The 22,472-nt window shown below is 26.4% G+C and overlaps 2 long non-coding RNA genes across 5 annotated transcripts; one reads left to right on the top strand and one right to left on the bottom strand.

Annotated features, from left to right (window-relative positions):
* Positions 1–308: 308 nt before the first annotated feature.
* LOC136076801 (uncharacterized) lies at positions 309–10,973 on the bottom strand. Of its 4 annotated transcripts, XR_010636595.1 has the most exons (7): positions 10,825–10,973; positions 10,548–10,578; positions 10,189–10,336; positions 2,925–4,278; positions 2,690–2,802; positions 2,515–2,586; positions 309–525 (listed from the first exon to the last, which is right to left on the bottom strand). It is a non-coding gene; the product is annotated as an uncharacterized LOC136076801 (long non-coding RNA). The 4 variants fall into 4 exon arrangements; XR_010636594.1 differs by lacking the exon at positions 10,825–10,973 and having other exon boundaries at positions 10,548–10,813; XR_010636596.1 differs by lacking the exon at positions 10,825–10,973 and having other exon boundaries at positions 2,925–3,145; positions 10,548–10,801.
* Positions 10,974–13,684: 2,711 nt separating this feature from the next.
* Positions 13,685–18,762, top strand: LOC136076427 (uncharacterized). Its single transcript, XR_010636261.1, has 2 exons — positions 13,685–13,795; positions 18,276–18,762. It is a non-coding gene; the product is annotated as an uncharacterized LOC136076427 (long non-coding RNA).
* Positions 18,763–22,472: the final 3,710 nt, after the last annotated feature.

Below are 22,472 nucleotides of genomic sequence, written 5' to 3'. Positions count from 1 at the left end.
TCAAAAAAACGTTACAATAACGTTGAATTTACGTTGAAACAACGTTGAGAATGACAGTGTTTTTAACGTTGATTTATCAACGTTAAACCGGCTGTTACAAAACGTTTTGTAATCACAGAAACCGTTGATAAAAACTGAGATCACCATCAAAACGTAGTACGCATGTCCAATAGTGCTGTTGCACTTCTCTATTACGTTACTAAGGTATATTACAGATATTGAATCTACTCATAGTCTATACTTAGACTATTTAGAACTTTTTCAATTTAGTTTAATTAAAATAGTATTATTAAAGCAAGAGATAAAAGTTGTTTTACTGAAAAATATATTTAAATATTACATATATTTACATATAATTGAATAAGATCTACAAATAATTGAATATAATCTACATATAATTGAATAAAATCTACACAAATTTCGTCTCTTTTCCATCACCTTTTTGAAATGGAGCGTATTTTAGAAAATCAAACAATATTCCATTAACCGAGGTTTCTTTTGCTCCATTGAATACAATAGAAGGAGCTGTAAATAAAAAAATATATTTAAAAAAAAATCAACAAAGGCATACTTGAAAAAAATATAATGAATGGAAAGGTGTTACAACTTATAAAGGTATTCCATTTACAAACCCATATAAATTAGTGTTTCTAAGTATATTTTTCCACCTTTGCTCTTCATATCCGTGGAGGCCATAACATTTTTTCGAAAAAACTCTGAATTTTAAAAAGGTAATTTAACTGTTAGACAGGGCCGTCCCGAAGTGGTCTCTTATGGGGAAGGGAGGGGGGATTGTACGTATTTTTTGCCAACTAGAAACACACACACAAAAAAAAGGTCCTCAATATTTGCAATTAGCCAACTATAGTTCAAAACTTGCTAAATGTACAACTTAAATGCTTATATGACAGCTTTGGGGGAAAGGGGGTATATATTAGTAGGAAATCAATTAACAAAATAATTTTTTCATTTTACACTGAGTTTCATCAATAAAGACTCATCAGAAATGATGAGTCTTTATTGATGAAACACAGTGTAAAAGCATTTCTGATGAGTCTTTATTGATGAAACACAATGTAAAATGAAAAAAAAATTTTGTTAAGTGATTTTTTACTGATACATAATTGCTCTGTTCTTTTAAGAACATTGAGCACTATATATATATAGTGCTATATGTTTATATATATATATATATATATATATATATATATATATATATATATATATATATATATATATATATATATATATATATATATATATATATATATATATATATAAACAACTTTAAAATGTATTCTATTTTGTAGAATACATTTAAAAGTTGTTTATATATATATATGTATACATATATATATATATATATATATATATATATATATATATATATATATATATATATATTTTTTTTTTTTTTGACGAGACTAAATAAAAATAACAATATGATTTTTTACTACTAAAAGTTTCATGCGTTTAGCAACCATTAGGTAAAAAAATACATGCATTTTTTATTAAATCTTGTCAAAAAATCAATTATATAGCTCTGATATCATTCATCGAGCACTCTTGTTGAATATATGCTCACTGCAAAATTAAACTTATATATATATATATATATATACATATATATATATATATATATATATATATATATATATATATCAACTTGTTTCAACAAGTTGATATATATATATATATATCAACTTGTTTATCCGCGCAGCGGCCTTGTTCGTCGAGGTTCATGTTTCAGAGTTATAGAGTTGAGAGAGGGTTATAACCACTATTAAGTAGCCTCCTCATCTGCAGTGGCCTTCTTGGCCTTGAGGAGGTGAATAACAACAACAATAACAAAAAAAAAATATATATATATATTTATATATATATATATCTATATCTATATATATATATATATATATATATATATATATATATATATCTATATATATATATATATATATATATATATATATATATATATATATATATATATATATATATATATCTATATATATATATATATATATATATATATATATATATATATATATATATATATATATATATATATATATATATATATATATATATATATATATATATATATATATATATATATATAAGCGGAGTCCCAAAAGGACTCCGGCTTTATATATCTACTTTTTCTAAGTCTGTAGTGTCCAGAAGCTTTGAACATAATTGTTAAAACTTATTGTTTTTAAGCCCGGAGTCCTTGCCGCCATTATACCTAAGGACTCTGGACTCAAAAAACAATTGTTCCTCTAACCTAAAAGTCTTAATTTTTTTCCTAATAGTAGTCCATAAACTTATTTATATTTTTAGAGCTCCTGGATACCAAAAACTAGGATAAAGTAATCTTTTTGTGACTTTCAAATCCGGAGTCCTTTTTGGGACTCTGCATCCCTGATATATATATATATATATATATATATATATATATATATATATATATATATATATATATATATATATATATATATATATATATATATATACCTATAGATTTGATCTATGAACAACTGGAGGTCAGGTGCATTGACACTTCATCTAAATCTTTGATAACTGAACCTATAAAATAGAATTACTAACTTATGGTATAAATTACAAAAACATTTTTATTTTTAGGTATAAAAATTGAAATTTATGAAACCAAAGATTATAAAAATAATACCTGCTACGGAAATTATCTTTGTTTATTTTTTCTTTTTCGTAAATAGACATTCTCATTAAAACATTTTTCTTTTGTAGTTGCAAAGTCAAATTTTTCACAATCCTGTTTGCTTTCTGTGGAATTAAAATAGTTATATGAATAGTTATATGAACAGTTATATAATTTGTATCAACAAAATAACTCTTCCTAACAAAATTATTTAAAAAATAATAATTGTAATATATAGATGTAATACCTGAAGAGAATTTAGTTTTGATTTGTGGAAACTTGGAAATTTGTGGAAAATGGAAGCCAATTCTTCTCAGCATTTTAGTGCAGTCAATGCTTTGGTACCTAGAGGCCAATAAACAGTTTTATTACAAATCCAATTAGGTGGAATTACACCTTCTTCTCCTTGTAAATCTTCATTCCAAACAGCTCTTTTCCACATACTTGATTTTGAAAATATTATATGAACTAATAAAAAAATGAAGAAACCATAATATAAATGTTCTAACAGGCCTAGTTAAACTTGCTAAATCTTGACATTTTATAACCATGATACTTGCTAAACAATAATATTAGTAAACATTATTAGCAAAGATAAGTTTTTCTTTATTTTAGAAATTTTTATATTTTAAATTCATTTTTATGAATATATTTATTATTCTATTATTCTGCATAGTTCTGAATACATTATGTTTAAATAATTCAAGGCATCAAAGGAAAATAATGAAAGAACCCCAGGTTGCTAAAACATAATTAACTACCTAAAAGTAATATGGAATATTGAACAAAAATATATAATATTTATTATTAATACAAAATATAATATAAAGTTTATTATAAAATATCACACAACAATAACTTAGTTTGATTAAAAATATAAAAGCAACAAAAATTAAAAAATAAAACATCTTAATAAATAATAAATTATCATTCAAACAATTTTAAAGACCAAACAATAACTTGTAACTTATTTTTTACACATCTTCATCTAATAAACATTAATATTAATACCAATTTTTAATACCACATCATTAGTATTTTTGTTCTTATCAAAAATAAAAATATTATATCAGTTGAGCTTTTCTTATTTTACTTAAAACATCAACTCAATCCTACGTTTTTTCATAACTGAAATTTTTTTTTGGTAATGTTGAATTAACACTGAAAACAAAATATTAGTAGACAACAAGAAAATATTTCCTTATTGAAATATATGTAAATATTTATAACAATCAATCTAATTTCCTTTCTTTTCTGCCACTTTTTTAAAATGGAGCGTATTTTAAGAAGTCAGACAAAATGCCATCAATTAAAGTTTCAGTTGCTTCATCGTATTCAATAAAAGAAGCTGTAAATAAAAATAAAAAAGTTTTATATATCTTATAAAGGTATACCTTTCATAGCACCATATAGTCTGAAAACAAAATATTAGTAGACAACAAGAAAATATTTCCTTATTGAAATATATGTAAATATTTATAACAATCAATCTAATTTCCTTTCTTTTCTGCCACCTTTTTAAAATGGAGCATATTTTAAGAAGTCAGACAAAATGCCATCAATTAAAGTTTCAGTCGCTTCATCGTATTCAATAAAAGAAGCTGTAAATAAAAATAAAAAAGTTTTATATATCTTATAAAGGTATACTTTTCATAGCACCATATAGTCTGGTAAACTTCTGTTAGTATAACAAGAAAAAAATATTCAGTTCTGATCTGAATAACAAGTTAACTCCAGGAATAGCATCTGGTTGTAAAAGTTGCCTAACCTTGCTCATAATGTATTATAATCATATTAATAAAAATGAAACTGTAGACATTTAACATTAATTGCCCTTAAACCATTGAAATTATACTACCAAATAAGAAGCCATTGTTCTAATGTTTTTATAACAAGAGTTTATAAGTTATAGTATTATTGTTATTAGTTTTTATAACATTAGAACAATGGTTAACAGTTATAAGTTTTTATAAGTTTGGACATAAAGCTGTAGACATAAAATTAAAAAAAGTTCTGAAACTAAATGATATAACTATTTAATAAAATACTTATTAAAACTCACTCCTGATGATTGTGTTTTTTTTTTGTCATCTAATATCTTGTCCACTTCAACAAATTTAGCTACGGACAAAATAAAACTTATTTGGCTTATAAATTCACTATTATAATCAGACTTTGTCACTGTCTTTTGGGATTTCTTATATCAGTAAGAAAATATAACACTCTCTTTTGAAACTCTATAATTTAAAATAGTTTCACAAAACAACTTTGGTTGAATTTTTTTACAAACCTAATAAAATTAAACAAAAATTCACTAAAAAATAATTAATAACATGTTGCCTTCAGCCATCGAGAACTTATCAACATTATATAATTTTGGTACTTTGTTTCCTTTTTCCTTATCTTCACTGAAAGATAAAAGAACTTTGCTTCAGGCTCCAAAATCAGTTACTGTCGAAAGCAAGTGTTGTGGTCAATACTGTTATTTTGATCTTGTGACTGGTATACAAAAAGCTGTTTCTTTCCGAATTTTCGACTTCTTCTACTTAACTAATATTTTGTGTAAACTTTGAATTGTCATTATTTTTTTCGACTTTCTCTTCTTCACTACTAGAAGATGATTCTGCCAGAGCTAGAACATTAGAGTGGCATTTTCGCCAGTTTCTTAAATAAGCTATTAAATTATTTTGTCTTAAGAACAAGTAGAAATTTGAATACTAAATAAAACGTTTTTGAAAATTCAAAATTTAAAATTTCACACATATATACTAAAATATGGTTCGGTGTCTTTAAAGCGAAACTTTTAAGAGCGAAAGTTTTAAAAGCGAGGGTCGGGAAAGCAAAAAAGTTAAAAGCCAATGGGATGGGTTAAGCGAGAAAAAAGTTTTATAACATCGGTAACATTTTTATATAAATGAGTTTCTATTTAAAAAGAAAAACGCAATTGACTATTTATATTAAAATTGCTAATTTTCAAAGGTCATATATTCTAGACAAGAATAAGTGGACAGAAGACTAGGTATTTTTATTGAATTAGAGAAATCAATTAAAAGCATCAAACTCTCCATGGGGCTTTGGCTAATATAAATTTTAGCATCATTTAGGAGCGGAATAATTATTAATAAAGACTGGATTTTTTTCTTTGAATTGTGTCATCTTAAAGGTGATACAATTGAAGTGAGTCAATTTCAGAAATAAGTTCATGAAGTTTATACTTTATAGAAGGTAGAGTATGGCAAAATTGAATTGTTTAGAATTTTGCTAAAAAACAAAGTGTAATGGTTGAGATACCAATGATACGAGGTGAAGTTTTTATGGTATCTCCACACAAAAAATTAAGTTACTTAGAAATGGTTCTCTTTTATGTGCCATCATATCGGCCAGTTATATTTACTGGTAAATTATTTATTGAGATAAAGTGAATTTTTTAGTATTTGTGTTGAAAATAATGTTGTTATCAGACATACACTTTAGTAAAATGAATAATAACTCAAAGCCTATGTCAAAAATGATTTTTATATGTTGCATTTATAAAGCCTAATTTTTGACTTATAATTTATAAGTCAAAAATCACAATGTAAGTCTCTATAATATTAGGGTTGCCAGACGTCCCGGTTTTACAAAGGAGAACTAAGTAAAAAAAATATTTTTACATATTTGGCGCAGAATTCTCCTTCGTAAAATCGGGACATCTAGCAACCCTATATAATATAGAGACTTATATTGTGACCATTATGTATGGCGTTATCTTGATCAATGTTGTTACACTTGAAATATGTTGCTGTACCTTTTAGGTTTTTTGTTTGGCTATTTTTTTATGATGTTGTTTTGATTTGATTTGTTCCTTAAACAGAAAGCTGCATAGTGTCTTTTTTTTCCACTTGTTTAATTTCAGAAATATTTTTGTGTCAAAATTATTTATAGTTCACTTTACAGGAGGTAGTGTAACTGGGTGGGTTCTTCTTGGTTGATGTCTAAAAGATTTTTTGAAGGCATTTCTGCATTATGCGTTTTATTGTAGTATAAAAACATGCCAATAATCCAAAAATTATTCTGCGTAATGTTTTTTGGATCGTTTGCATGTAAAATTAAAAAATCAGTCATTAAAATTACTAATTAGCCAAGCACACTTGGCTCAAAGTCACTAATTAGCCAAGCACACTTTGTAAGCCTTTTTCCTTTAAGCAGAATCTTTTTTGAAAAAGATTCTGCTTAAAGGAAAAAGGCTTACAAAGTGTGCTTGGCTAATTAGTTTAACAAGTTTCAATTGTAATGATTGACTGGTGAGAAACTTATTCACTTTTTATGCTTTAACTAAATGATTTGTTATTGTTAATAGTTATGTTATGAACTGTTTGTGACCTAAGTATAGTAAAGTTTAGTAGACCTAAGTATAGTAAAGTATAGTAAAGTCTTCATTTGCATTATTTAGCATATATATTTAATTATTTTTTCTACAAATTAGTTGGTAATAGCCTTTATTATCTTATTTGTTTGATGTTCAGTATCCTGTTATATGTTTTTGAACTAGATAAAATAGTTTTTAAAACATAAATTACTGCAGGCTGCATGAATCTAATTTTAGTTTACTTCTCTGGAAATTTTATATCATTTACTTAGTTTATTGTATTGTTAATTTTTTTATTACTAAAAAAAGAATTTTTTTACAAAAGAAAGTGTAAAATGCATAACATCCCAGCTAATACAATACGTTCGGCTAACATTGAAAATGTTGTTTTTTTTTAACATCTTTATTTCCAACAAGGCTGCAAGCAACTACTATTACAGAAAAGATAAAACTCATAGAGCAAGATAACAAATAACAGAAAAATTAATAGATTGTGAATTATATGAATCAGGAAAACAAGATGAAGCAAGTGAAAAAAAAAGTTTAAGGAAAAAAAACTAGACGAATAAGAATTTTGGGAGCACTTAGGAACAGTCATAGTAAAACAATTAGAATTTATTGAATGATGAGTAACACAAGAATAAATTTTAGTAGATGGCACAAGAGATGCTAGCTCTTTAGAGCAGTGTCCGTTGTAGTATTTATAAAAAATAGAAAGAGAAGCAACATTACGATAATGTTATAATGGTTGGAGGTTGGCTGCAACAGCAGCTCCTTGTTTGCTGCAAGAGCAGGTCAAGGTGCAAAAACAATTCATTTTTGCACCTTGTTTTAAAGGTAAAGGGCATCACTAGAAGATCCTCCCAAAATATGGCGAAAGTGTTCCAAACAAGGATGGATTTAGGATTTATAGAGATAAGATATTTATAGATATTTATAGAGATTTTTGCATTGATGTATGCTTATAAATTTAAAAACATATCATAAGTTGACAATATATTCAAAGGCTGAAATTTAGCACAATTATTGTAAGCAAAAGGTCTTTGCACACTACCAATTTGGCATTTATACTTCAAGGGTTATTTATTGTAAACATTTTTTTTTTCTATGTTCAATTTATTTTTTTGTATAAAGCTAATTTAAAAACAGGTTCATAAGTTTAAAAGCTTTAATATAATAAGTTTTGTCACTTCTGTTCTGAACAAGAATAATTTATTAAACATCATATGAATTAAAATATCAACTAGTTTTTTAACCTTTTATTCTTTACATAAAATTGGCATATTGGCTTAAATAGAGAAATTTCACCTAAATAAAAGACTCAAAAAACCATAATGCATATTCAAAGCGCATTATTACTGAGTGCAAGGAATCTCAAAAATAAACGCAAAATTAAGTATTACTTAAGAACATTAAAATTTATCAACATTTGCCCAAAAACTACCCTTAAAAAAAGCATAAAACTTCAAATACATACATCTACAATATTTTTGTATAAAATCAGCAAAGAACAATACAGCGGAGAAAATAGAATTAGTCTCACCTTTATTTTTTTTTCAATTTAACAAAAATGGCAGTGAAACAATTATTAAGTCTACTTGATTTCTCATTATCTTATACTACAACTAAAAAGTTTATAAATTGGTATGTTTAATTAATTACAAATGGAAAAAAAATTAAAAGTATTCCATTTGTGGAGAAAATAGAACTAGCCTCATTTACGTTATATACAAGAAAGTACAGAAAATATTTTGTTTTTTCGCTTATTTAATATTTAGTATTGCTTCCTGATTTTTTAATGACTTCAAATATGCGACTTGACAAATACTAGTCACAAGTTTTTGGATTGTTTTAATATGTATTTCATTCCAAGCTTGTCTGATATGAGTTTTCAGCTCCAAAGTGGATTCAAATTGCTTACCATTATTATAAACTATTCTAGAAACTATTCCCCATAGATTTTCAAATAGGTCAAGAAATGTAATGGAATGACACGCATGTAGTCCAGACATGCGTGCCATTCCAATACGTGAATATTTTTTTCTCTAAAGAAAGCTTTTGTAAGTTTTGAATTATGGATAGCAGCATTATCTTGTTGAAAAGTGAAATTTTCACCCATCAATTCCTCACCATGTTCAGGCAAACTTATTTCTATTAAGTCAATGTAGTCCTGTGAATTGATATTTGTTGAAATCTATGCCATTGGGAGTTTTCCAGCAAAGGAAAAAGTTCCCCAAGCCATAACAGTTTCACAACCAAAGTTAAAACTTATCCGAGTTTCTTTCTCTTTTCGAAGATTGTGCCAGTAATGTTGACATACAATAACTCATTTAGTACGATTATCAATTTTACGTTTGCTACCACTTCCCTTATAAGTTCCATAATTAACGCCAATCTTGAAGTAATTATTAACCACTTTTGGAGATCTTTTAATTTTCTTTGCAATTTCTCAATTAGATAAGTCTGTATCTTTGTATGCTTTAATTACTGCTAATTCTTCATTCGTTTTAAGCTTACCATATTTCATTTCAAATTATGGTATTAAAAACCAAATATTAAAAACTTTATGAGCACTGGTTTCACAGTCTCTGTTTAATTTACAAATAATAATAAAAAAATAAGTCACAAATGTGTATTACCAGATCAAAATATACAAGTAAACTGAAAATAATTATTGATGAAGCTAAATCTATTTGTTACCACATTTGTTATCAAGTATTATACACTTTATGGTTTTATCAAATGTACCGCAATTTAATTATGCTATATTATAATCTAAAAAGTTGTTGTTTGTAACAATAATTATATGTGTGTGGATACAAAAGATGCACCGCACAAACTTGCTTACAGAGTTACAAAACATTTGATCAGTACATGGTGAGGCTAATTCTATTTTCTCCACTGTATGTAACCCAACCAATCCGCAAATACATATTAAATAGCAAGAAAAAATATTAACTTTAGGACTAAAATAGTCAGTGCATACATTAGTTTAAAAATAATTTTATAAAGAGAACATTATTTCTTATAACAGATCATAAGCCTAAGCATAAGTGATCAACTTGATAAACATAAACTGATAAAAGTTTGCCTTAATTTACTTAAATAGGAATATTTGTAGATATTATTATTTACTAGATAATAATTTATATTAAAAACTAACCTTCATATGTCTCTTTTTTAAACATGTTGTGTTAATTTATTTGCCCTGGTTTTTAGTTTATGACTAAAAATTTAAACATCAATTCTTGAGGTTTAGCTATCTAATCATTTCTAGAAGCATCAAGGGTAATCAGCCTAACTCACCATACCTAATCAAAATAAAAGCACATTATTAATATCCATCTTTTAAATTTTAAGAACAATTTTTATTTAAACAAAGAAACAATCTTTTGCTTGAAATGTAATGTATAAATATCAAAGAAGAAATTAAAATGAAATAATAACAATAAGAAATTATTGTGTCTATTTTTTATCGGATAACTTGTAGTGCAAAATTAATTTTTATGGAAGATCTTATACCTTTTTGTCGCACTGTAACTATTACTCTCAGCTAAAATACCAAATAAATAAATAATTTCAAACTATAAACAATAAGTTTTTTATTTATTTAATCTAATAAACTCTAACTGTAACTATAACTCTCAGCTAGAATACCAAATATATAAATAATTATAAATATAGAAATATATATATATAAAAAAAAAATAAAACAATTAAAAAAAATACAAACGCCAAATAATCTATAATATAACATTGAAATAATAACAAAATCACAAAAAATTATCTTAATAATAACATTGTTGTTGTTGATGTTGTTGTTGCTGAATTATCACGATACTCGATTTCCCGGTTTTCGCTTTTAAACTTTTCGCTTTAGCGTTCTTTCGCTTTAAAACTTTTCGCTCTCACGTTCTTGCGCTTTTAAACTTTTCGCTCTGACGTCCCACTACCCTAAAATATTGCTTTATTACTTTTTTGTTTGAACTATTTTTACTTTTAAGCATCAAATTCAACGGACGGTTTTGTTATAATAAAGTTTATTTGTCAACGTTGATTTATCGTTGAAACAACGTTAAATAAACAACGTTTAAATCGTTTAAAGCAAGCTCTTCCAAATATACATATTCTTTTATGCATTCAATGTATACTTCCAGTAACCTCTTGTGAATGCAAGCGATATGCATCTGCACTTCGAAGATTGTCAAATTATGTTAGAGCATCCATGAAGGATGAGCGTTTTGGAGCACTTACATTAATACATGTGTATAGTGATAAGGTCGAAGCATTAGAAAAAATAGAAATCACAAAACTATTTATCAAACAACATCCAAGAAGAATGGAGCTGCTATTCTTAGTCATACGACAATGATAATTGTACATACAATAAAACATTTTACTACAGTATTTTATTGTATTTTATTTAATTTGATTTTCCAATTAACATGCTGTCGTAATAAATGCAATTTTATACCATTTTAACGCCTTTAAAAAAAGAGCTCCCCCTTCAAAATATTCTGGCTACAAGCCTGAATGTATATGATTTGAAAATATTAAAACACGAATATCTTTGGAACTAAATAAGCTACAGAAGTGGTTGAAACCATTTTGAAAATATAAAAATTAAACTCCCATAAATAAAATAAAAAATTGACTAAACTCCCTAGTTTTAAATTTTTTTCTTAATAAATTTGTTTTGTTCTTTGACTTGAATCCTAGTAATAACGTATTCAAACTCACTATTTACATTATCAAAAGTATTTTCCGAAATCTGAAAACATTGCTCAACTTTACTTGAATTGATTTCCTACATTATTTCACAATAGTTCACAACTATTGTGAACTAATCGAAATAATGTAGAAAATGTTGTTTTTGGTTAATTAGTAAGACATTAAAAATGCACTTTAGAATTATTATTTCTTAAATTAATTATGTTTTTTAAAATCATAAGCACATGAAATTAAAATAAAATATTAACTTTTTTCCTTTCAATAACAGCACGAAAACAAATTTACTTTAAAAAAAACTTTAAAGTAGCTTTATTTTTTACTTTTAGTAATGAATGAAGAAAATTGTATTTATTTAAAGAAGTTTTTTATTTCTTTAAAAAACATAAATTTTTCAAAATTTGTTTGCGCTCAAGATCGCGGATGATCGCAGCCACATTTCTCACGTTAGTTAGTAGACATTATAGTCTAAATAATATCAAAATATGGAAAAGGTACAAATTAGAACATTTTTTTAATTCTTCATCAAAGCTAAAATTTATCATTTTTGTGATGAATTTTTAGTGTAATTTTTAGACATAATGTTTAATGTAAGTCACTTTTTAGATTTTTGGCCATGTAATTTCCCACTGTGCATTGGTTGGTGAACGGCATCACTAGCGTGGTGGTGTCGGTCATCAACCAATGAATCCCATGCATGGACCATGCATGGCAAGTTTTGGTTTGCGCTCAGGATCGTTATATTGCCCATAATCCAATTTCATCCTTTTCTTATTGGCAACATTAGGTAGCCAATATAAAAAGGAGGAACTTGGATTATGGACAGTACATAACTTAGCTAAATAGTTTGTTTACTATTATTCATTAATAACATAATGTTTTGAACAAAATAATAGAAATCTTCAATATAAATGCTATAAAAGTGGTTTTTGCAACACTTAAGTCTTGCAAAAATAAAAGGTGCAGAATTACTTTTTTAAACTGCCAAGTAAAGAAATAATAAACGAAATGCAACTATATGGGCGATTTGATGTCGATTAGTGTATGGCGCAACCGTATGAGTGATTTAGGTTGAATCGTGATACAGGAGTCATCATTAAATGGCTTATGAATCTAGCGCTAATCCTGACATGCGCGCATGTCAGGATTAGCGCTAGATTTACAAGCAAGATTTAGCGCTTTACAAAGATCAGTTCACTTTCTAGCGCATATGCGCTAGAAAGTGAACTGATCTTTGTAAAGCGTAACTTTATTGGTAGTTATGAATATAAACACATTATGGGGAAAACTTTTTTTTTTAATTTAGTAAACAAAAATTCGATAGATCGTTTTAATGGTTATTCAAAGCACGATAAGTCAAGAACTGCGGGTCTTTGAATTGAGAAAATTTTATTTAAGAATTTTCACAACCTAAAACGCTTATTTACATCGGCATTTTTTAGATCTTACGACTGCACCATGAAAGTTAACATCAAAGCATTTTTTTATGCTATGGCCCGCGGTCTACCGCTAAAGATCGTAAACCTTTAAAAAATGGATACTTTAGAGACCGCCAATGCGTCATTTTTAATTTGCGACCTTCCATAAATTACTTAGGGATCGTCTATAAATTAAGCAAATGCAATTTATATTTAAAAAACAGAAGAAGGAGATAATATACTCTTTAACGCGTATATTTTCTTCAAATTTAATTGCCCTACTTTGACTTTTTGTTTAAATAAGACTACGCAAGGGAAAACTTTTGATCTTTTTTGTTTTGTTTATTTGCGAAAGTTTGTGTTTCGTAATTTATGGACATTCCCTTAGTTTTTTTAATTAAGACTATTAAATTTCGCATTGCGTAAATGTTTTGCTAATGCGTAAAAACTTTGCTAACAATGCTAACCGCTAAATATCCTCTAACCATAAACAAAATTAGCTTAGGTGATAAAACCAAATTTGAAGCGAAAATGTATTTTTCTATGATTATCTTATCTTTTATAGGCAAATATAAAAACACACACAAAAAAAGTTTTTTGATATTATGTTAAAGTAATATAAATGTAAGTTTTTTGTTATTTTTTTAGCTGTTTCGAACATATTTAACATTTCATTAAACTTTAAATTTATAATGTTCCTTGTTTTTTTTTTATTCATTTAGTTTAATAATCCTCAGTTCGTATAAAATTTGACAACAAACTGTGTGTGTGTGTGTGTGTGTGTGTGTGTGTGTGTGTGTGTGTGTGTGTGTGTGTGTGTGTGTGTGTGTGTGTGTGTATCACATTTAAGTTTTTTTTAAACCTATTTTAAATTTTACAACTAAAAACAAATAGTAATTACGTTGTTTATTAAAGCAATAAGAAACATAAATTGCAATCAAGGATGTTTTAAAGTTTCAAGGCATATATTTTACACACAAATGTATGCAGTATGTGACATTACTATGTATAAGAATCGATACTTTTAAAATGACCAAAGACTTTAAAACTTAACACTGTGTTTCATTAAGAAAGACTCATCAGAAATTTCTGATGAGTCTTTATTAATGAAACATAGTGTTAAATGAGAAAAATTTTTATATATAAGATTATATAAGATTTTAAAAATTAAAAAATGTATAATGCGAAGAGGTGGATTTAAACCCTCGAAAACAACACTTATTACAGCGTACCAAACTCTTGGGCTGTTAAGGATATAAATTTAAGTAAAACACAAATCATGTTACGAACCTTTTATACCGATTGCGCATAGCATATGTAAATAGTATATTATTAAACAAATGTTTTATACAAATGTAAAAAATCTACCTAAATAATGTTATATGCATATGCCAGTAAGTATAAAAATCAATAAATAAGTTATTTTTGCAGGTCTTTGATGGAACAGTTGTATATATATAAAGAAATATTTAAAAAAAAAAAACGTTAAGTAAAAAAATTATATTGTTATCAATTTTTAATAGTATTTTATACTATTCTGTTTAAAGTTATACGTACAATTTATCTAGAAAATAGAGAACCACAAGTAACCAAGTCATAACATATATATTTGATTGAAATTTATATTATTTTAAAAATATATTAAATTAATAATTTTAATAATTTAATATATTTATATATACAATATTTAATATTTGAATATATATTATATATTTTTATATGAATTTTTATATTATGGCGCCTACCGTTAGTAAATTTAGCAGAAACAGAGTTTCTCAATATGTGAACTATTTTTTTGGCGGCACCCAAATAAAGTCAGTGCTGTTGAAAACAGTCTGGAATAGCTCATGATTATTATATATTTTTATATAAATGATATTTAACTAATAAATATGTTTTATATATTTTTATATAAATGATAATTAGTATATAAATACATATTTATATATTTTTATATAATTATGATACAGTGTGATTCTTTAAATAAAAATAAATAAAGAATATAAAAAGTAAAATACTTAAAATTTCGATGAAATCGAAATGGTTTTATCTTAACATGATTAAAGGATTCATTTAGTTAAAGTTTTGTATATATATATTTTTTAAAAGAAATGATAAAACAGATATTAATATCCAAACCGCCGCACAGTGGGCCAGAATGCACTTTTACTGGACAAAATTCATAACTAATTTAATATTAGAGCTATATTCACTAAAATTAGTATGAGTACTAATATGATGTGTGCGCTTTTTATGAAGGTAATATTTTTTTATTTCGTTGCTATGGATACCTTTATTTTGCTTAGCAACAACCTACTTTTGTTATCTGCAGATATTTTATAAGTGCTATATTCACTAAATTTGGCATGAGTACCAATATGAGATCACACTTCTTACAAAAGTGATAATTTTTTAAATTTAGTTGTTATGGATACTTATATTGCTTAGTTACCGGATACTTTCCTTAGTTACAAAGTGGTAAATTGATATTTGAATATCTTATCGGATTTTTGACCCACCTATATTGAATAAAAATTGAGTATTTAGGTAAATAATATTTTAGGAATAATAAAAGCAAAAAATAGTGCAAGAAAACGTTATCAATTTTAAATTACATCAAAAAATTATAAAACAATAATATCGTTTGAAGATTGTTTAAGTAATTGTAAAACATCTGAAGGAAATGCTTTATGATTTGGTGTGATGTTGATTTACGCAATGATGAAATAACAGGATCACTGGAAACTAGGAGTCTATTGATAAGATCAGTATTTGTTGCTTTTCTGGATGTTTTTCGGCTGAAATTTTCGCGATAAGATTTAAAGTCTTTATTTCTAGCCTCTTGAGCTTCCTCTGACATAAGTCCGATGGGTAATGTAAGGCTTTTAATTATGTCATGTCCATGTATCAATACTTTGTGAACTGATTGAGCCATGTAATACCATGGATAAAGGGACACATATAGTCTAAAAGTTTCAAAACAATAATCCTTGAACTTTAAGCAGTCTATTTCATATCCTGAAGAGAGCGTTACCAAGATAATGTAAAATCTGAATATAAGGTTTTGGTCAATACCCAGAATTTCAGCTGTTTGTTCATATGCTGCAAAAGCACGCCTTGAGGTATTGCCATCATTACTTGTTCCAGAACCACCACTTTTAGGGAAATCAACAACAAGTCCCATTTTGTTCATAAAATCAGTCTGAATCTTTTTTTTCTGACAATTAAATATTCATTAAGCCAGTTCACAAACTTCTTTTCAAAATTTTTCACAGTATAGTTTGCAGATTTCCACTTTTTTTTATACAAGTAAACAAATCGTTGAACAGCATGTCTAAAATCAACGTCTTTAAAATCAGCAAATTTTGGCTGAATAAATTTTAATATATCTTCAGTAATATTTTGTTTTGAAATAGTAAGATTGTTTTTTTGGAGAAAATTATGAATGTCTAAGTTTAACAAAACCATATCTAAATAATTATTGTAACAAGTATTTTGTATTTAAAAGTAAAATGTTATAATATATATGCCGCCTGGACTACTAATACTTGTTAGTAATTAAGTTACTACAAGTGTTAGTAATTAAAATTAAAAGTAATTAAATTACTGTCAGTGTTAGTAATTAAATTACTAACAACTACCGAAAATATGTTGTTGCTATGTTATGCAAAGTAAGGTATCCATAGTAACCAAAAAAAGTTATCCTCATAAGAATTCTGAATCTCATTTTAATACATACCCCCAATATTGTGTATTTAGCGCAAGTAAAATACTGTTAAAACAACGTTAATGTAAAAATGAGTTGTTGCTATGCAAAATTTAGTACCATAGCAACCAAGTTAAAACATACATAAAATCTGAACGGGGATTTAAGGGGACGAGCAATCAATTAAAACTCGATTGAAGCACCATATAGCTCAAATAAATATAAGACAACACATGGCAAATTGTTGTAATTATTAGTTATTGTGCGGCAAAAAATAAGTTTCTTAAGAAATTTTTTTTTTTAATCTGTGATTTTCAAAGTATAACTGAGATAACATGCTATGACAAATTTATTTCACACATTGGTTTTTCTTATCTCTAAATACTCTAGAATAACATGTACTTGTATGTAATGTATTTTTTGTTTCAAAAACGTAGATGTAATTGAAATATAACACAACGTTGATGTCACCGTTAATTACTTATTTATAATTTTTATATTTTTTTATTTTATCTCAATATTCAAATGCTTAGAGTCCTGGTAACTAAGGGATTAAATATAAATAAATTATCAATAGATTTCTCCTAATATATGTAGATACTAAAATTAAATAGGTTTTCAAGATTAGACAACTAAAATTTTTCCCATTTTGTCCACCTACTGGCCCTTTGTGCGCCGATAAAGAGCAGTTGTAATGTATAGCAATGTGTACTGCAGCATTTAAAATTTAATTTTATTATAAATTAATTTTATTATAAAACTATTTTTATTTTATTTTCACAACTTTGAAAAATAGAAATCATGTATTTTTTTTTATTTGTATTTATATGGCTTATTTTTATTGGTTATTTTGTTCGAAAAAGTAAGAAAAATATTTAAATATTCTATAAAATATAGATTTATTTAACTTGACATCGCTTTGCTTTTTTAGTAGACATCTGTTTGCCAAAAGTTATGTCACAATCTAACAATGGGCCAAAACCGGTACTAAAACAGTCTAATATCTAATATAATATATGTTAAATAAAAGTTTATTTACCTTGCCACCACCTTTCATTAGATATCTGTTTGTTGAAAATTACACCTAAATTTCACAATTAGACAAAACCGGTACTAAAATAGCGAAATATTTTATCCATGTATTTTAGACTGCTGTTTATCAGAAGGTTGGGTTTTGGTTTTTGTTTTTAGTTTTATAAAGTTTCAAAAGTTAAAAACCACAACCAATAATTTAATAAGTATCAGTATTTTTAGCTGAAAGTTGAACACGCGATTAAAAGACTTTTTTTTTGTTTAATTAAACATTAAGATATTTAATGTAACTTTATAATTTATATATTGTATAATTATATACAATATATAAATTATAACTATGTATTGTTAATGATTTTTTTTTAGAGGTGTATAATGTTAGACCAAAAAAAGAAAGTAGAATTAGAGAAAGTTATAGCAAATGCTCCTGATACTATCACGTTAGTCAGAAGCTTTATGGACTTTATTGCTGGTAATTGTTCACATTTAGAAGTAAAGGATGCATTAAAATTCCTCAAAACAGAATTATCCACCATGCCTTATTATGATGACATAAAACAGGATATTTATTGTGAAATGGAAGCTTTTGGTATAGTACATAACTACCTTTTAGATGTGTAATGTACAATGTGACAACCTTTTAGATGCTATACTTTATAATAAAAAAATAGTTGAGCTATGTTTATTAGAATTATATTCATTATCTGAACTATGATTATGATAGTTCGGATAATGAATAAAATACTAATAAACAAAGCCATAGAAGTGGTGAAATATATTATATATTACCAAGTATATTTTTTTCTTAAGTTTTGTATATTATATGAGATAAAACAAATCTTAACTTTTTGTATATTAGAAAATTATTTATTAAACTTTACTGCAGCAATTCCAATTGTTTCCGATGCTGCAACTTGTAAACATTTTATAAAACCCCAACTTGAAAGTTTTGATTACATATTATAAATATATTAAATTACATGTTATACAGGATGCAGCAAACGAACTAAATAAATATGTTCTCAATTTTTTATTACAAAAAATAATTATACGTTTCCTAAACAAAGCATTGTAAAAAAGTTAAAATTTAAAAATGAAATTTCATTTTTTGGTATGTCTTCCTTTACCTTTATTTTCATCAAGTCTAATATTAAATCAATCACATACTTGGTGGATGTGAACTTGAGGTATTTTAGCCCATTTTTGACAAAAGACTGTTTTTAACGAGTCCAAACTTTTACATTTTTAGAACATATATTGTCTTCTAGAATACCCCAAATGAAGAAATCCATGGGATTGTATCTGGTGAATTTGACAGCGATTGTTTAAAGAAATTAGACAAAATTTGCCCTTAACCAATCATAATTCACCCGAGCTTTGTGTTCATAGTGCTGAGTCCTGTTGGAAAGTCCATGGTCAGTTATCAAAATGAACTTGTGTCCGCGATTTTTGAAATAGCTTCTAGGAATTATTTTTGATACATAAGTGTTAATTTTGACCGGAGATTCAATTGCTGCACCCTGTATTATTTGTTAAATTGCACTATTATCATTTTAATATACAGTACATTTAGTATTAAATTTTAATAAACAATTATTAAAAATAATATTTTTATACAATTCTAAAATGTTTATATATTTAAAATATTGTATAAAATACTATACAGGGATGCGGAGTCCCAAATGGACTCTGGCTTTAGATCTCTACTTTTTCCAAGTCTGTAGTGTCCAGAAGCTCTAAACATGTTTGTTGACTTATGATCTGCTATAAGAAAAAAATGTTTATGAGATTTAGTGACTTGAAGCTTATTGTTTTTAAGCCTGTAGTCCTTACCAGTATTATACCTAAGGACTCCAGATTCAAACAATGGTTGTTCCTCTAACCTAAAGATCTTAATTTTTTCCTATTAGTACTTCATAAACTTATTTATAATTTTAGAGCTCTTGGATACCAAAAACTAGGTTGAAGTAATCTTTTTGTGACTTTTAAATCCTGAGTCCTTTTTGGGACTCCTCGTCCCTGATTCTATATTAATATTTTGAAGAAATTGATAATAAAATATATAAAAAAATTTTGCTAAAGATTTGAGATAATTTGTTGGAAATAAATTCTATTATTCACAACCTATTGGTGATGGTATTCTTGAAAAGATTAAAAGACCAACTTTTTTGTATTTGTGTGTGTTGCATATATATATATATATATATATATATATATATATATATATATATATATATATATATATATATATATATATATATATATATAATTTTTTAAAACCATAATATCGCTGTAAAGCTGATAAATATTTGCACCTCTCTCTTTACTTTCCAATCTTATCGCCATGTACTGAGATTTAGTAAAACCATAATTTAATAGAAAAGCAAGTCCCACTTCTGGAGACATTTTTTTTATTTCTTTGTCAATGTTTTTATTGATATCATATGCCAATTGTTGATCTTGTAAAATTCACCTGATAATTTTTTCTAAGTTCTTATTACCTATTTGTTTGGCTGTGTATCTTGCTGTTTCAAGTATATATACTTTGTATCATATTCAGCTTTTTCAGCTGTGTATCTTGCTGTTTCAAGTATATATATATATATATATATATATATATATATATATATATATATATATATATATATATATATATATATATATATATATATATATATGTATATATATATATATATATTTGTTAGTTTATTCTACAAATTGTGTGCTCAATGTTCTTAAAGAACAGAGCAATAATAAATGAGTAAAAATTCTTATCTAATTTTTTCTTCAACAAATAGTTTCTCCACCGGTAGGTTCATCATGAAGGATACTGATGAACCTGCTAATAGAGAAGCAATTTATTGAAGAAATAATTAATAATTTCATTAGGGTTAAAACATTCAGAATTTTCATTAGGGTATTTATATTTTTTAATTTTCCGAGAAAATATATAGTTATAAAATTCGTAATTTTATATAGTTAAATATATAAAATTCCGAGGCTGCATATAGTTGTTAAATTTTTATAATAATCTTATATTTTAACCATAAAAAAGTTGTTACAAGTTGTAAGTTTTAAGTTTAAAGTTGTAAGTTTTAAGTTTAAAGTTGTAAACAAAACACTACTTTTAATAATTTTTTTGTTTTTTTGTTATTTTTTGTTAAATTTTTTTATTGAAAACAAATATCATATTCTGATTCCTCGTCTTAAAAACTATACTGGTGCTAATTTTCAGCGTAATCACATGTTTAAGTTGAACAGTAACTCGTAAAACAAAACCTATAGTAAAATCAAAATGGCCGCCAAACAAAAAAACTGCTAAAACTAGCTGGTTTTAAAGTAACATTATCTCCAAAACCCATTTAATATCAGCGCTAAAATTTTCCAATCTAGTCTGTGTTATATAGGTGACCATTTTTACAAAGTATGATAAAAATCTAAGATGGTGGGTTACTGCTTCGTTATGTTGGTCAATAAAGCCTTTTTTATAGCTCTCAGCTTTTTCCTCCTTTTGTGGCAGCTGTACTTTTTATCTCATTCTGTTTAACGCGTACATAATCTACATTTAGAGAACTTTTTTTGTAAAATATCCACGCAAAACATTCCAAAGGCCAAAGCAATCTCAACAACTGTTCTTTCCACATGTACTCTTTTGGGAGCGCAAGTCCAAACCATGCCATTTAGAGATTCATTGACATTTTGAGTTTGGCCACGTAAACATTTAGCAATTCATCACTACTAAGATCTTTGTGAGAAAAAATTGAGCAATTCATCACTTGAGCAAATCATCACTGCCAAAAAATGTCCATCTTAAGTATACTTTATTTTTATTTGATTCGTTGTTAAAACAAAAAACAGTATAACAGGACATAACCAGGAATCGGTCTCCGCCGACTAAGTACATAACATTAACCGCTCAGGCAAGCGAAAATATTAATAAATTTGTATAGATTTGAATACCTTTTTTAAGTTGGGATCCTGTGCCGCAAACAAAGGGCTTTGGGGTCGTATAAAGTATCTAAGGTAACTCCTCGACCTTTTTTTTTCAATAAACTTTTTAACTGAAAAAAAAAGTTAGAGAGGATGGTATTTGAAAAACGTACATACTTTTTAAGAGGGGTGGAGACTTAAAAGTATGCATGGCAACAGGGCAGAGGGGGTGTCAAATTTCAAAATTTTTGGCGTACGTACTTTATGGACGACCCCTAAGTTTTCAGAAGGTTCACTCAGCATAACTACCCAGAATAAACATTCAGTGAGTGGCAATATCAGCAGAAAACATTACAGAACAAATGTTTCTGAAAAACAAAAAACTAGGACATTTGCTTAAAACATACATCCTTACTGTATTTTATTTGGCTGTTTAAATTTTAATGACTTTTAAAGACATAATAGTTGTTAAAGGAATTCCTTAATCTTGTCTTTTGTGGCAATTGGTTACTTTATTTTAAATTATTTCATGTTATGATGAATATCAAAATTTTATTCATGAAATATAAAAGCATTTTATTCATGCTTCATTTTATACTCCAAACTTTATGAAAAATATTAAAAGAAAATATT

The sequence above is a fragment of the Hydra vulgaris genome, chromosome 02 (genome assembly GCF_038396675.1).
Source record: "Hydra vulgaris chromosome 02, alternate assembly HydraT2T_AEP".
NCBI lineage: Eukaryota > Metazoa > Cnidaria > Hydrozoa > Anthoathecata > Hydridae > Hydra > Hydra vulgaris.
This window is presented reverse-complemented; position numbering and strand designations above follow the sequence as displayed.